A 13,595-nucleotide genomic window follows, 5' to 3' on the forward strand; every position below is an offset into this window, starting at 1 on the left:
CAAAAAAAAAGGGGGCAAGGGGGAAGCTGTAACCTGGTCCTTGTCCCGACACACAGGATATGCAGTAGGAGAGTGAAAGGGTAATTGCAATAAATATTTACATTTTCACAAGAGAAAGGTGGCATAGAAAAGAGCCCATAAAGGCCGGCACTGAGGCGCAGCGGCTTAACGCCCTGGTCTGAAGTGCCAGCATCCCATATGGACACCAGTTCGAGACCTGGGTGCTCCACTTCTGATCCAGCTCTCTGCTATGGCCTGGGAAAGCAGTAGAAGATGGCCCAAGTCCTTGGGCCCCTGTACCCGCATTGGAGACCTGGGAGAAGCTCTTGGCTCCTGGCTTCGGATCGACACAGCTCCGGCCGTTGTGGCCAATTAGGGAGTAAACCATCGGATGGAAGACCTCTCTCTCTCTGCCTCTCCTCTCTCTGGGTAACTCTGACTTTCAAATAAAGAAATATTAAAAAAAAAGAGTCCATAGCAATTCTGAAATCTCACTATGGGAGGCTGATCCCCATTATCACTTTTAGCCTCAAAGAATCACATTCTCTTCCAGACCATGATGGTGACTCCTTTCTCAATGCCATGATCTCATAACGTGTCCCAAGCAGGACTATGTGCTACACCTGTTTGGAGGCATCACCACGCTCTCAATATTTTCTCCGGAGATCTGAGCCTATCATGCCTCCTTAGGAAGAGCCAAACCATAGTCACCCTTCCGCGAGATTTTTCCCACCTCAAAGTATTTGCTGGGTGCTACCCTGTTCCACTCAGATCCTAACAGCAGCAGGGACAGTCATACCCTCAACATGGTCCTTGTCCCTAGGCAGAGGTCTAGAAGCAGCTGCTGCCCTGAGGCCTTCTCAGTCTCCTCTTTACCAGTGAGAAATGTGAACCAGTTGCACCTGCCAGCCTCGCAAGTTGCTGAGTTTCGGGATTGCCTCTGAATTCCTTCTCGTTCCCGCCTGCAAGCCAGGGGAATATTTTCTGAGCTCCTCTCTTGCCTTGTAGCATAATGGCACCTGCAGCCAGTGGTAAGGAACTCCTAGTGACATTCATGTCTACTTCCTCACAGAAAGTGCAAGCTCACTAGGGGTACACTATGCCTGTCCGTGTATTACTCACTAAGTTTTCCCACCCATGACGTGGAGCCATCTCTCCAGATCTTCAGCCACAGTTCCCGCTGCCAGGCAGGATGCCAGGGTCACTCGATATAGAGCGATTGCTGTGTTGTGGCAGCACTGTCTCCTAGAACCAATTTCTGTATCTACCCAGCATCTAAGCAGGAAATAACACTAGGTGTACGGGAAATCTCCCAGAGAATAGAGTGTGGGACTGATTCCCAAGTTCTTTAGTGAAGTCAGAATTGCCTTGATGCCCAAACCCAACAGGGACCTCACAAGCAAGGAATACTACAGGTTTCTAACCACAAAAAAATAGCTGCAGAACTCATAGAATGGCGGATGTCCTAAATAGCACTCTGGCCTCAGAATCAGCCCTAAAAGCACTCGGATCTGGCTGAAAAGCCCATGAGAGTATTTCAGGCATGGAAAGCCAAGACACTCTGGCAAAAAGATCTCTGTGAGTGAGATCCCAGTGGAAAGAACAGGTCTTCAAAGAGGGAGGTGCCTTTCTCTGAAGGGAGGAGAGAACCTCCACTTTGACTATGACCGTGTCTAAACAAGATAAGAGTCGGAGAACTCAAGGGGCTTCCATAGCCTTGGAAACTCATAACTGGTGCATAGGGAGATTACTGATGCCATAAACAGGAGTGTCAATTGGTAAAGTCAACAACAGGAGTCACTGTGCACTTACTCCTCATGTAGGATCTCTGTCCTTAACGTGCTGTACACTGAGGCTTAATGTTATAACGAGTACTCAAACAGTATATTTCACTTTGTGTTTCTATGGGGGTGCAAACGACTGAAATCTTTACTTAATGTACACTAAACTGATCTTCTGTAAAAAAAAAAAAAAAAAAGAAAGAAATTATCAATTCCCAACTTGACTCTCACTGGGATAAAACATGACAATAGGTCTGATCTGATTTCATCATCATTTAAAAAAAATCATCTATTATTTTTCACTTTATGTTTCTGTGTGGGAGCAAACTGTTGAAATACTTACTTAAGGTATACTAAGCTGATCTTCTGTATATTAAGATAATCGAAAATGAATCTTGATGTGAATGGAAGGGGAGAGGGAGTGGGAAAGGGGAGGGTTGTGGGTGGGAGGGACGGTATGGGGGGGGAAGCCATTGTAACACATGAGTCGTACTTTGGAAATTTATATTCATTAAATAAAAGATAAAAAAAAATAGCTGCAGAAAGTATATAAGAGTATGAAGGTGGGCGTTGTGGCACAGAGGGTTAAGCTGCTATGTACGATTCCTGTATTCCACATCAGAGCTCCTAGGATCAAGTTTCACCTCTGTGTTTTCTTTTTGTTTTTGTTTTTTTTTTTTTTTGACAGGCAGAGTGGACAGTGAGAGAGAGAGACAGGGAAGACAGAGAGAAAGGTCTTCCTTTTGCCGTTGGTTCACCCTCCAATGGCCGCCGCGGCCAGCGCGCTGCGGCTGGCGCACCGGCCGGATGGCAGGAGCCAGGTACTTATCCTGGTCTCCCAGTCTCCCATGGGGTGCAGGGCCCAAGTACTTGGGCCATCCTCCATTGCACTCCTGGGCCACAGCAGAGAGCTGGCCTGGAAGAGGGGCAACCGGAACAGAATCTGGCGCCCCGACCGGGACTAGAACCTGGTGTCCCGGCGCCGCAAGGTGGAGGATTAGCCTAGTGAGCCCCGGCGCCGGCTCACCTCTGTTTCTGACCCAGTTCCTGCTAATGCACACCCTGGGAGGCAGCCAATGGTGGCTCAAGCACTGGGGTCCCTGCCACCCACAGGGGAGACCCGGATGGAGCTCCTTACTCCTGGCTTTCACCTGACCCAGTCCTGGTTGGTACGGGCACTTGGGGAATGACCCAGTGTAAGAGTGATCTCTTCCTCTCTGTTACCCTGCCTTTCAAATAAATAAGATGAATTGTGGGTGATACTGTACCTGGTGGGGAGTCTGCCTGCCCTGCCCAGGCAGGAGGCTGAGAGGGCATGGCACCCCATGCCTCCCAGGAAGGACCCCACAACCTGACTGCTGGCACGCGGAGGGAGCCCCGGGCACTTTCCCCACCCCCACTCCCTGTTAAAGGGCCCTGTAATTGCCAATCAGGTAAACAGCTCCCAGGTGTGGCCCAGGCCCATTAGGACCACCTGGAAGGCTATCCTAGCTACGTGACCTTCAAGCTGATTGGAGAAGTATAGCAGCACCAATATCAGTTCTATCCTATAGAATCAGTGTTGCCTTGAATTAGTTATGCCGCTTCTGCCTGCGCTTTAAAAAGTGTGCCTGGTCGTTAATAAAGCGGACCTGTTCACCGAAACTTGTCTCCGGTGCTTCTTGCGGAAGAATGCTGTTGCCCAACCATCCCGGCAGGTGGAGCCTCGCGGGTCGAGCTTGCAATAAAAGTAAATAAACTTTGTGTAAAGGAGCATGAGACGTTGGCACAAGAATAGATAAATAAACTAAGGGAACACATGGATGAGTCTGGGACCAAATGCACACACACACACCACACACACACACACACACACACACGGGGCCTGTTAGACAAAGATGGCACTACAGAACAGTGGGAAAGCGATGACTCCTGTCAGCAATACATGGAGAAGAAGATCTGTCGGGGGACCCAGCTGACCCTCAGAATCATGGGAAATAACAGTTATGGTTTTGAATCAAAGTCAGTGATCACCAAAAAATTAAAATTGGTACCTGGAAGTAGGTATTGCACACTGCAGCTTAAAGCATGGTGTTGAAACTGGGACTGCGTGGAGGTGGAAAGGCCAGGGCGGTGAGAAGCTGATCCGGGGAGTCCAGGAGAGCAGTGACGTCACTACGCAGGTCAGAAGCGAGGCCTGATTTATGCAACAGTGGAAAGTTCCATGACACCATTGCCTCCCTTACTGTGGGTGACAGGACATGCACCACTGAACAGAGAGACCTTCCAGAGAGTCCAAGCAGGATATAGAAAGCACTGACTTGGGGCCCTGTGGCATAGTGGGTAAAGCCACCACCTGCAGTGCTGGCATCCCATATGGGTGCTGGTTTGAGTCTCAACAGCTCTACTTCTGCTCCAGCTCTCTGCTATGGCCTGGGAAAGCAGTAGAAGAAGGCCCAAGTGCTTGGTCCCCTGCACCTGTGTGGGAGATCTTGAAGAAGCTCCAGGCTCCTGGCTTTGGATCAGCCCAGCTCCGGCCATTGCAGCCACTTGGAGAGTGAACCAGTAGATGGAAGACCTCTCTCTCTCTCTCTCTCTCTCTCTCTCTCTCTCTCTCTCTGCCTCTCTGTGACTGTGGCTTTCAAATAAATAAATAAATCTTAAAAAAAAAAAAAAAAAGAAATGTTATAGGAGAGGCTGGCATTGTGGTGCAGTGGGTAAAGCCCCTGACTGTGATGTCAGCATCACAAGTCCCAGCTGCTCTACTCCAGATCCAGCTCCCTGCTAAGGCGCCTGGGAACGCAGTGGAAGATGGCCTAAGGACCTGGGTCCCTGCCACTCAAGTGGAAGACTTGGATGGAATTCCAGGCTCCTGGCTTCAGCCTGGGCCAGATCTGGCTATTGTGGCCATTTGGGGAGAGAACAAATCGATGAGATCTCTCTCTCTCTCTCTCACTCCCTCTTTCTCTCTCTCTCTGCGCTTCAAATAAATAACTCTTAATTAAAAAAAAAAAAAGGAAGAAAGAAGAAAGTAAGAAAGGTTATAGGAAGGCAGAATGGTCAAATGAGCCCCAGGTTTGGACCCTGTTTCAATCCCCCCAAACCTCAGTTTCACGAGTAATTTAGTATCTGAGACTCAGTTTGCTTAAGTGAAAAGCAAGACCGTGACATGTCTTGGCAAATGTTATAATAATGTGTTGTTCAGATAAAAACCTCTTGGCAATGTGGGAAATTAAATACCCCCTTCTGAATCAACACTAAATCAAAACAAATCCTTAGTTTCGTAAGATGCCCAGCTGCTGTACTGTGAAATCCCTCCAGGAGCCAACATAAGGGATTGTTATTTAGCAGATTCTCAAAATTGTTATTATCCTCTGTGTCAAAGGATTACTGCATTATGCTAAGAGCTGAACACTACAAAAGAAAAAGAAAAAAATCTGTCTCCTGCTGGTGGACTTACATACATGAACATAGTACATTGTCGGTGTACATATATGTGTACATGCATTCACATATATATATATATTTCCACAGGATAATGACCAATATCTAAGACTATGCATTCAAACCAGGGAGAAATGGCAGCCTAGCAATCACTACTTCTTTAATGGAATGACTTCTTACTCCAGCACTTTAATTCTCCAAAGAATAATTCTACAAGATAGTAACAGGCATGTCTCCAGAGAACAGGATCTGTGATTAAATATTATTGGAAAGTGACTGCACAAGATTAAACATGTTTCTTTTTTGTATGATGTTTTGGAAACTTTAATATGCTGATGTTCGTGGTGAATTTCCTCCAAGAGAAAAAAAAGCATTTTCCCTTGCTCATGGTTAAGTACAGCCCATCACAGCATGCATATCTGGTGTGATTATCAATGTGTTTATCTCACACTGTGTAACAAAGAGCCCCCAAACTCTGGGGCTTAAAATAACAAACACTGACTATTCCATGGTTTGTTTGAGCCAGGAGTCCAGGAAGCTTCATATTCCCGATGTCAGCCGAGGCTGTGGGTATCCCAAAGCTGGACTGAGAAGCATTTACTTCCAAGCTCACATAAGGGGTTGCTGGCAGGATTCAGTTCCTCCCAGACTGTTGGAACAAGGGCCTCTTTCCCCTGCTGGTTGTTGGTTGGAGGCTTCCCTCCCATGTCAGCTTCTCTGTAGCTTACTTAGATCACAAAATGCCAACTCATTCCTCCCCCCATGTGAGCAAGAGAAGGCAGCCAAGACGGAAGGCGGAGCCCTTGTGTGGCATAATCTCAGAAATCACATGCCATCACTTTTTAAAAAAATTTAAATATATTTCAAAGGCAAAAAGTCAGAGATACAGACAGACAGAGATCTTCCAGGTGCTAGTTTACTTCCCAAATGTCGGCAACAGCCCAGGCTGGGCCAGGCTGAAGTCAGGGGCCCAGATCTCCATGCAGGTCTCCTATGTGGGTAGCAGGGACCCAAGTGCTTGATCCACCACTGCTGCCTCCCAGGATGCACCTTAGCAGGAAGTTAGAATTGAACTGGAGTCAGGACTTGAACTCAGGTTCTCCAATACGGGATATGGGTGTCCCAAGCAGCATCCTAACCACTGTGCCAAACGCCTGTACCCAATCTTTTTTTTTTTTTAAGTCATTTATTTATTCAACTTTAGAGGCAACAAGACAGACAATTCTCATCCATGGGCTCACTCCACAAAGGCCTGCAATAGCCTAGGCCAAGCCAGGCCACAGCTGAGAGCCAGGAACTCAATCCAAGACTCCTGCATGGGTGGCAGGGACCCAACTACTTGAGCCTTCCCCTGCTGCCTCCTAGGGAACACATTAGCAAGAAGGTAGAATGAGGAGAGCACAGTTCACACTTGAACCCAGGCACTCCCATATGGGATGCAATATCCCAGGTGGTTTCTTTCTTTCTTTCTTTCTTTCTTTTCTTTCTTTCTTTCTTTCTTTCTTTCTTTCTTTCTTTCTTTCTTTCTTTCTTTCTTTCTTTCCTTCTTTCTTTCCTTCTTTCTTTCTTTCCTTCTTTCTTTCTTTCAAAGGCAAAGTGATAGAGAGTGATAGGGAGACAGAGAGATCTTTTATCCATTGGTTCACTTCCCAAATGGTCACAACAGTTGGGACCAGGCTGGTCTGAAGCCAGGAGCCAGGAACTCCATCCAGGTCTCCCACATGGGTGGCAGAAACTCAAGCATTTGAGCTGATTCCAAGGAGCATTAACCAGGAGTTGGATGGGAAGCAGAGTAGCCAGAACTCAAACTGGTACTTCAATATGGGATGCAGGCACTGCAAGCTGTGGCCTTAACCCATTGTACCACAATGCCTACCCCAGGTGGAATGTGAACGTTACACCAAACTTCCACCCCTCCCTCATTTTTTGATCAGCCAGAAAAAAGGAAGCCAACGTGGTCAGCAGCACATATCTGGCCCACCAGTTGTCTTTTTTTAAAGATTTATTTTATTATTTATTTGAAAGCCAGAGTTAAACAGAGAAAGAGAGGCAGAGAGAGAGAGAGAGAGAGGTCTTCCATCCGATGGTTCACTCCCCAATTGGCTGCAATGGCTGGAGCTGCACCGATCTGAAGCCAGGAGCCAGGAGCTTCTTCTGGGTCTCCCATGTGGGTGCAGGGGCCCAAGGACTTGGGCCATCTTCTACTGCTTTCCCAGGCCATAGCAGAGAGCTGGATCAGAAGTGGAGCAGCCAAGTCTCAAACCAGTGCCCATACTGGATGCTGGCACTGCAGGCAGCGCCTTTACCTACCACACCACAGACGGGCCCCAAACCAATTGTTTTTTTAAAGTTTTACGGAGCACAACTAATCTCATGTGTTTATCTGCCATCAGATAGGTAGATGATAGATAGATAGATAGGCTGTTATACTACAACAGAACTGAGTAACTGAGAGAAAGCCCACCTGGCTCACAAAGCCAGAAATCTCTCTTGGCTTGACCTTTTCAGAAAAAGCTTCCCAGCCCTGCATCAGAAGCACATCCAAGGCCGGCGCCGCAGCTCAATAGGCTAATCCTCCACCTAGCGGCACCGGCACACTGGGTTCTAGTCCTGGTCGGGGCGCTGAATTCTTTCCCAGTTGCCCCTCTTGCAGGCCAGCTCTCTGCTGTGGCCCAGGAGTGCAATGGAGGATGGCCGAAGTGTTAGGGCCCTGCACCCCATGGGAGACCAGGATAAGTACCTGGCTGCTGCCATCGGATCAGCGTGGTGCGCCGGCTGCAGCATGCCGGCCGTGGCGGTGAACCAACCGCAGAAGGAAGACCTTTCTGTCTCTCTCTCTCACTATCCACTCTGCCTGTCAAAAGAAGAGAAGAGAAGAGAAGAGAAAAGAAGAGAAGAAGCACGTCCAGCCCACATTTCAGTGGAGGAGGTTCCCAAAGCAGCATTTGCTAAACGGGGAAATGAATAGATGTTCGTATTTCTGCACTTTCTGCACTTCCAGTGTGTCTGTTCCACACTTCAGGTGTTGGAACTTAATGGCCAATGTCACGGTATTGAGGTGGGGCCTTGAGGAGGTAATGAGGTTGTGAAGTTTGGCCTCTTGTGATGCGACTATGGCCCTTATAAAAGGGGCTCACAAAGCCTTCCGCTATGTGAGGACAGAGCCTGTCTTCCACTCAAGGCGCCATCTTGGAGGTAGAGAGCCGCCCTTAGCAGACAACTGGATACGCCAGTCATGGTGACCTTGGAGTTTCCAGCCTCCAGAACTGTGAGGACTCAGTTTCTCCTCTTTCCACATCACCTCGTCTCTGGTATTTTGTTATAGCAGCACAGAGGAACCTCGACATAGACCTAGCACCCTTCCAAAGCTGAGAGCTGGAAAGCAAGTGACTCATTAAAAAAAAAAAATGTTTTTGCTACCAGGATTAAACAGTGCTGTCACAACTGTGGGACCCTCTTACTAATAATTTCCATCATTATGTTAGATGAGTTCCGTGGGGAAAGCAGCTCAGAACTGGATCAATGTGTCGATCTGACAGATTACTCTTTGACGGCATCAGCAAATTACACACAAAGGGAGAGGGAGGACATGTGGGTGCGGGCAATGGGGCGGGGTCTTCAGCTCCACTCGGGGGCTGCGGGGAATTCGCCTCCAAGGCAGAGGTGATGGAGCACCAAGTGTGTAGCGCTTGAGGAAATCGGCAATCGCGAGACCATTGTAGGGCTGGAGAAAGCCATCGGCATCGCCATCGCCATCGCCATAGGCATTGGCATCGCCATAGCCGTTGCCAGCCATCGCCCTCAGCGAGCAGCTCCGCGCGGTGGACACGGACAGGGTGGGGCCCATGGAGTCGCTCCTGGAGGACGGATGTCTACACTTGACATTCGACAATGCAGGGGAAGGCACTGTGAGGAAGAACTCCTACAAAACTCCGGTCGTGGTGGGGAAGAGTATTTTGCACCCCGCCCCCACCACGAGTATTCTCCCTTCGCCAAAGCTGGATAAACAGAGCGCTTCCCGCACACAGCTGACTAGCTATTTTGGGAAGGGAGCAACACCCTGTGAACATGTGCAGGCAAGATGATGGAATTTTATTGTAAACACCAACGTCCCCATTTCCTTCAGTCACCTGGAAAAAGAAAAAGGATGCATTTCCTAATTGCCTCTTCTTTAGGCAGAATTGGAAAAAGACTTAGCCAAAATGAGCCAATGAGTTCCTGGTGTTGCTAAGAGAAATACAAGAGCAGAAGTCAGCTGCCAAGGAAATGGATCCAGGATTTCACTGATAGGCCTGTTCAGCATGGAAAACATCATTCTCCCGAATCTCCCTCTAAAACAGACTGTCTTCCAGACTGTTCTGTTTAGGTAACTGGAAGGCACAGCCCTGGATCACTGTGTGACAACTTTCATGGATTGAGCAGCTTTATCTCTATTAAACATAGCTTGAATTTGAAAAAAAAGGAAAATAGGGAAGTATTTTAAGGTACTCACTGGAGATGAGAATTCCCTCTGGGACAAGAAGACGTATTATGAATTATGTTACCATAAGGCAGTTGCCAATATCTTCTAATAGCGAGAGAGATGATGTGTATAAAACCAAATTCTCATCCGATTTTCAGTTTTTCTATGTGTCCTTTCTCAAAGCCATAATTCTGTCCCACAAAGTTCTTCCTTGATCTTTTTTTAAAAAGATTTATTTATTTATTTGAAAGGCAGAACAATAGAGAGAGGGAAAAAGACAGAGATCTTTCATCTGCTTCCAGTGGCCACAACCTCAGAGCTGGGTCAGGCCAAAGCGAGGAGCCAGGGACTACATCCTAGTGTCCCACACGAGTGGCAGGGGCCCAAGTACTTGAGTCAGCATCTCCTGCCTTCCCAGGTGCGCTGGTAGGAAGCTGGCTCAGAAGTGGAGGTAGCTGGGATTCACACCAGCACTCTGGTAAGGGGTGTCCCAAGCTGTCCTTTAACTTGCTGTGCCACACAGCCACCCACCTCCTTGAACCTTGGGAAATTTTCTCATCCTTCTACAAAGTGGGATGGCACTCCTGGAGAGCCGGAGATTCCTCAGCCCCATTTTTAACCATGAACTGAAACTGTAGGGTAGATGAAGCAGACTGGAGGTCTTTAGGTTACCCACCTCTGTAAAATAAGGGCTCTAAATGTTTCTAGTTGCTTGCAAGAGGGGAATAACACAAGACCCCATTATGTGGCTCTTCTCACTTCTAACAGGAGCCAACAAACATACTAAGTAACAAAGTCAACAGGGGCAGGGCAATGTGTAAGAAACGCTGTATTAGACATCTTTATTTTTGTTGGAGTGGCTGCTCTGGCTGGCACTGTGCTGGGAAATCTTTTCCCCATTCACCCTGGACAGTAGACTGCAGAGGAGAAAGGCAGGGTAAAGAAAATCATCTAAGGGGCAGGCATCCTGGCACAGCGGGTAAGCCAGCAGTTGGGGCACCCATATCTCATATTGGAGTGCTGGTTCAAGTTCCAGCTGCCCTACTTCTGATCCAGCTTCCTGCAGGGAGGCAGTAGGTTATAACTCAAGTCTTTGGGCCCCTACCACCCACAAAGGAAACCCAGGTGGAATTCCAGGCTCCTGGCCTCCTGGCTTTGGCCTGGCCCAGCCCTGACTGTTGTGGACATTTGTGGAATGAATCAGTGCATAGAAGGTATTTCTCTCCTCTCTTCCTATTTTTCTCTATCTCAGCCTTTGAAGTAGATAAAAATAAATAAACATTTTTTAAAAAATCATCCATGCTCATAAGGGCAGTAATTGGCTGTCAAGTTTAAAAATTATACTGTATTTTTCCTACAGTGTGAGTGTAACTTGAATTGCATTGCATATAAGACTGGAATGGATTTATTTGGAAGTATAATTTATACTGGGTGGCATATTGATGAGGAACTTGGCAATTGCCACTGGCACTTCTATGCTTAGCAACAACAACAACAACAACAAAAAAAATAAAATGGGAAGAGCCTGTTGTGACAACCCATGAAATCATGATAAGAAAAAGCATATAAATATTGTTCTCTGCTCTTGTGCTTGACACAGAACTCCTAAAATCTTTGTAGAAAGTGGTGCTAGGAGAATCTTTTCCTCTAACGTTTGGTCTTTGACCCTAGATCCAGACCAACAGCCCCTAAGTCCCTCGGAATTTCCTAAGTGACAGCAATACCTTTTGCTCTAATTACAGCCTCAGGATGGGGGCTGGTGCCAGGAAATCCAACCATGTGATTAGAGGATTGGAACTTTCACCCCCACCCCACCTCACTTCCAGGGAGGGGAGAGGGAGTGAAGGTTGAGTTGGTCGCCAGTGGCCAATGATATAATCAGTCATGCCTATGTAATAAAAACCCAAAGAACAGGTTCCTGGGGCTACACAGGTGCAGGAGCTAGGAGCGTGGTGCACCTGGAGAGGGAGAGGGAGCTCAGCTCCTCTTCTCACATACCTGTCCCTAAGCATCTCTTCACCTAGCTGGTCATCTGTGACCTTGATCATGTCCTTTATAATAAAGTGTTTCCCTGAGTTCTGTGAGTCGCTCTAATAGAGGAATCAAACCCTAGAAGGAGAGGGTCTGGTAAGCCAGGTTTATAGCCAGTAATAGGTCACCAACACAAGTTAGAGCCAGGGACTCTGAGTTTGCATCTACAGGGGAGGGCAGTCTTGCGACACCGAACCCCTCACCTTTGGGGTCTGACACTAACTCCAGGTAGAGAGTGTCACGATGGAGAAGCTATAGGACACCCAGTTGGTGGCCCCTAGAGAACTGGCTGTTGGTGGGGAGAAATCCCCACACATGCGTCGAGTAAATGTGTAAGAGTAGACAGGAAAATGTTTGGACTTTTTCTCAGAACAACCAAAGCCAGGTGACGGGATGAGCCGGCTGGCTGGACAGCTGCTGGTGCACACAGAGAGCTAACTCATCACTGGGATAAACAGAAGAGCCCTGTTGTCAGCCAAGGTGACTTGGGACGCACTGGAAAAACGCAGACTCGTCTGGTCCTGCTGCACTGGAGCAGACAAAGTGGCGATAGAAACTCAAAACCAAACATGGTTCCTTGGCACAGAGGTACACGTGAGTACTTAAGCAATGCGCATGTGTCAGTTGTGCAATGATTCGCTTATTTTATGCCCTAAAATTTAATGCCTTAATTGTGCCTCCCAAGAGGTTGTCTGGTTTCTAAACCCTGCAGAAAACAACTGGAGCACAAGAAAAGTGAGTGAGATGAATGAAAACGCAGAAATGAAAGGACGACTCCAGCCAAGCTGAGTGTCCTCCATTCAGAGCATGTGCAAATATGACTCATTTTGAACACACGCCCATAGATCATTTCTGTTTATTACACCAGGAAACGGGATAGCATGGTTTGGAGGGAATCTGACTCCTGGCTACACAGGTGCCGACAGAAAAATACCATGCCGTACTGGTACTTCCCAACGCTAGCCGTGTTCTCTGGCTTATATTAGTTTAAAGCTTTAAAGTTAGAGCTAGAAGAAGCAAAATGCAACTGCCCTTTCTGAAATTCATTCAGGCAAAGGAGCCCATCATGGCTGCTCTGCAGTTTTCAAGTCCCCAACCCCTCTGAAACCGTTTTCAGCACGTATTCTTTGAGGATTCCAAGGAGCACAATGTCAAGTTCCTGCAGAACAGAATGAGATGGGCTTGACCCGATTGCACAGGAGTACTCAATTCACACACCGGATGGCCGGGGATTCTGTTCTGATACCAAAGGCAAAGCGTAGTTACAGGCACAGCATCCGTATTTTCAAAAAGACCAAGTATTTAAAAGCATCACTGTTTTGCTTATTGTATTCATCAAATCTTACAGCTGTGGCCCATAAGCATGACCTGTAGATTCTTTGTGTGGGTTCTCCACTCCCCCCCCCCCCCACACTCTGGTTCTCACAGGACAGAGGGCGGCGACAGGCGGGAGGACAGAGGGAGCTGGTGTGAGTCAGTTTGGAGTCCCATGAAGATCAGTTTCCCAAAGTGCCCATGAACTTCATTTCTACCCCACAGGAGTGCCCTGGAGGAAGCTGGAGTTTACTGGCCCCAGCCCAAGCCGAACCTGACCCCAAGCGTGCCTTGGCTTGCGTTTCTCCCCAGTTCCTGGGTTAACTACACTTCTGCTAAGAGCCTCCAAGGTTGTGGAGGGAGGGCCCAGGGTCCCGCCTGGCACTGCTGGGGTCTCCGCGAGGCTGCTTGCCGATAAAGGGCGCGGCTAAGAAGCCAAGGGCTTTACCTCCGGGAAGCAGCCGAGAGGCCCGGCACGGGGACAGCTGTCTCCTCCGGGGACCGCGCGGGGAAACGCGAGCGGGAGGAGCTCTGCAGGGCGGCTTGGGGACAGCCCCATCTCCATGGGGACCCACAACACCGAC

The 13,595-nt window shown here is 48.2% G+C and overlaps 1 protein-coding gene across 4 annotated transcripts in view; it reads right to left on the reverse strand.

The window, feature by feature from the left end:
• The window catches only part of ECT2L (epithelial cell transforming 2 like), a 131,411-nt gene extending 117,816 nt beyond the window's left edge, over positions 1-13,595 (reverse strand). Inside the window, exon 1 of one of the 4 annotated variants that reach the window (XM_070073505.2) lies at positions 13,460-13,584. The gene's annotated coding sequence lies outside the window, so the exon portion shown is untranslated. Of the gene's footprint in view, positions 1-3,814; positions 3,958-13,459 lie in introns of those variants that run through there. The other 3 variants (XM_070073501.2, XM_089332599.1, XM_070073507.2) reach the window with 3 other exon arrangements.

The sequence above is a fragment of the Oryctolagus cuniculus genome, chromosome 5, assembly GCF_051225735.1.
Source record: "Oryctolagus cuniculus isolate XC-2025 breed Fujian yellow rabbit chromosome 5, ASM5122573v1, whole genome shotgun sequence".
NCBI classification, from domain to species: domain Eukaryota; kingdom Metazoa; phylum Chordata; class Mammalia; order Lagomorpha; family Leporidae; genus Oryctolagus; species Oryctolagus cuniculus.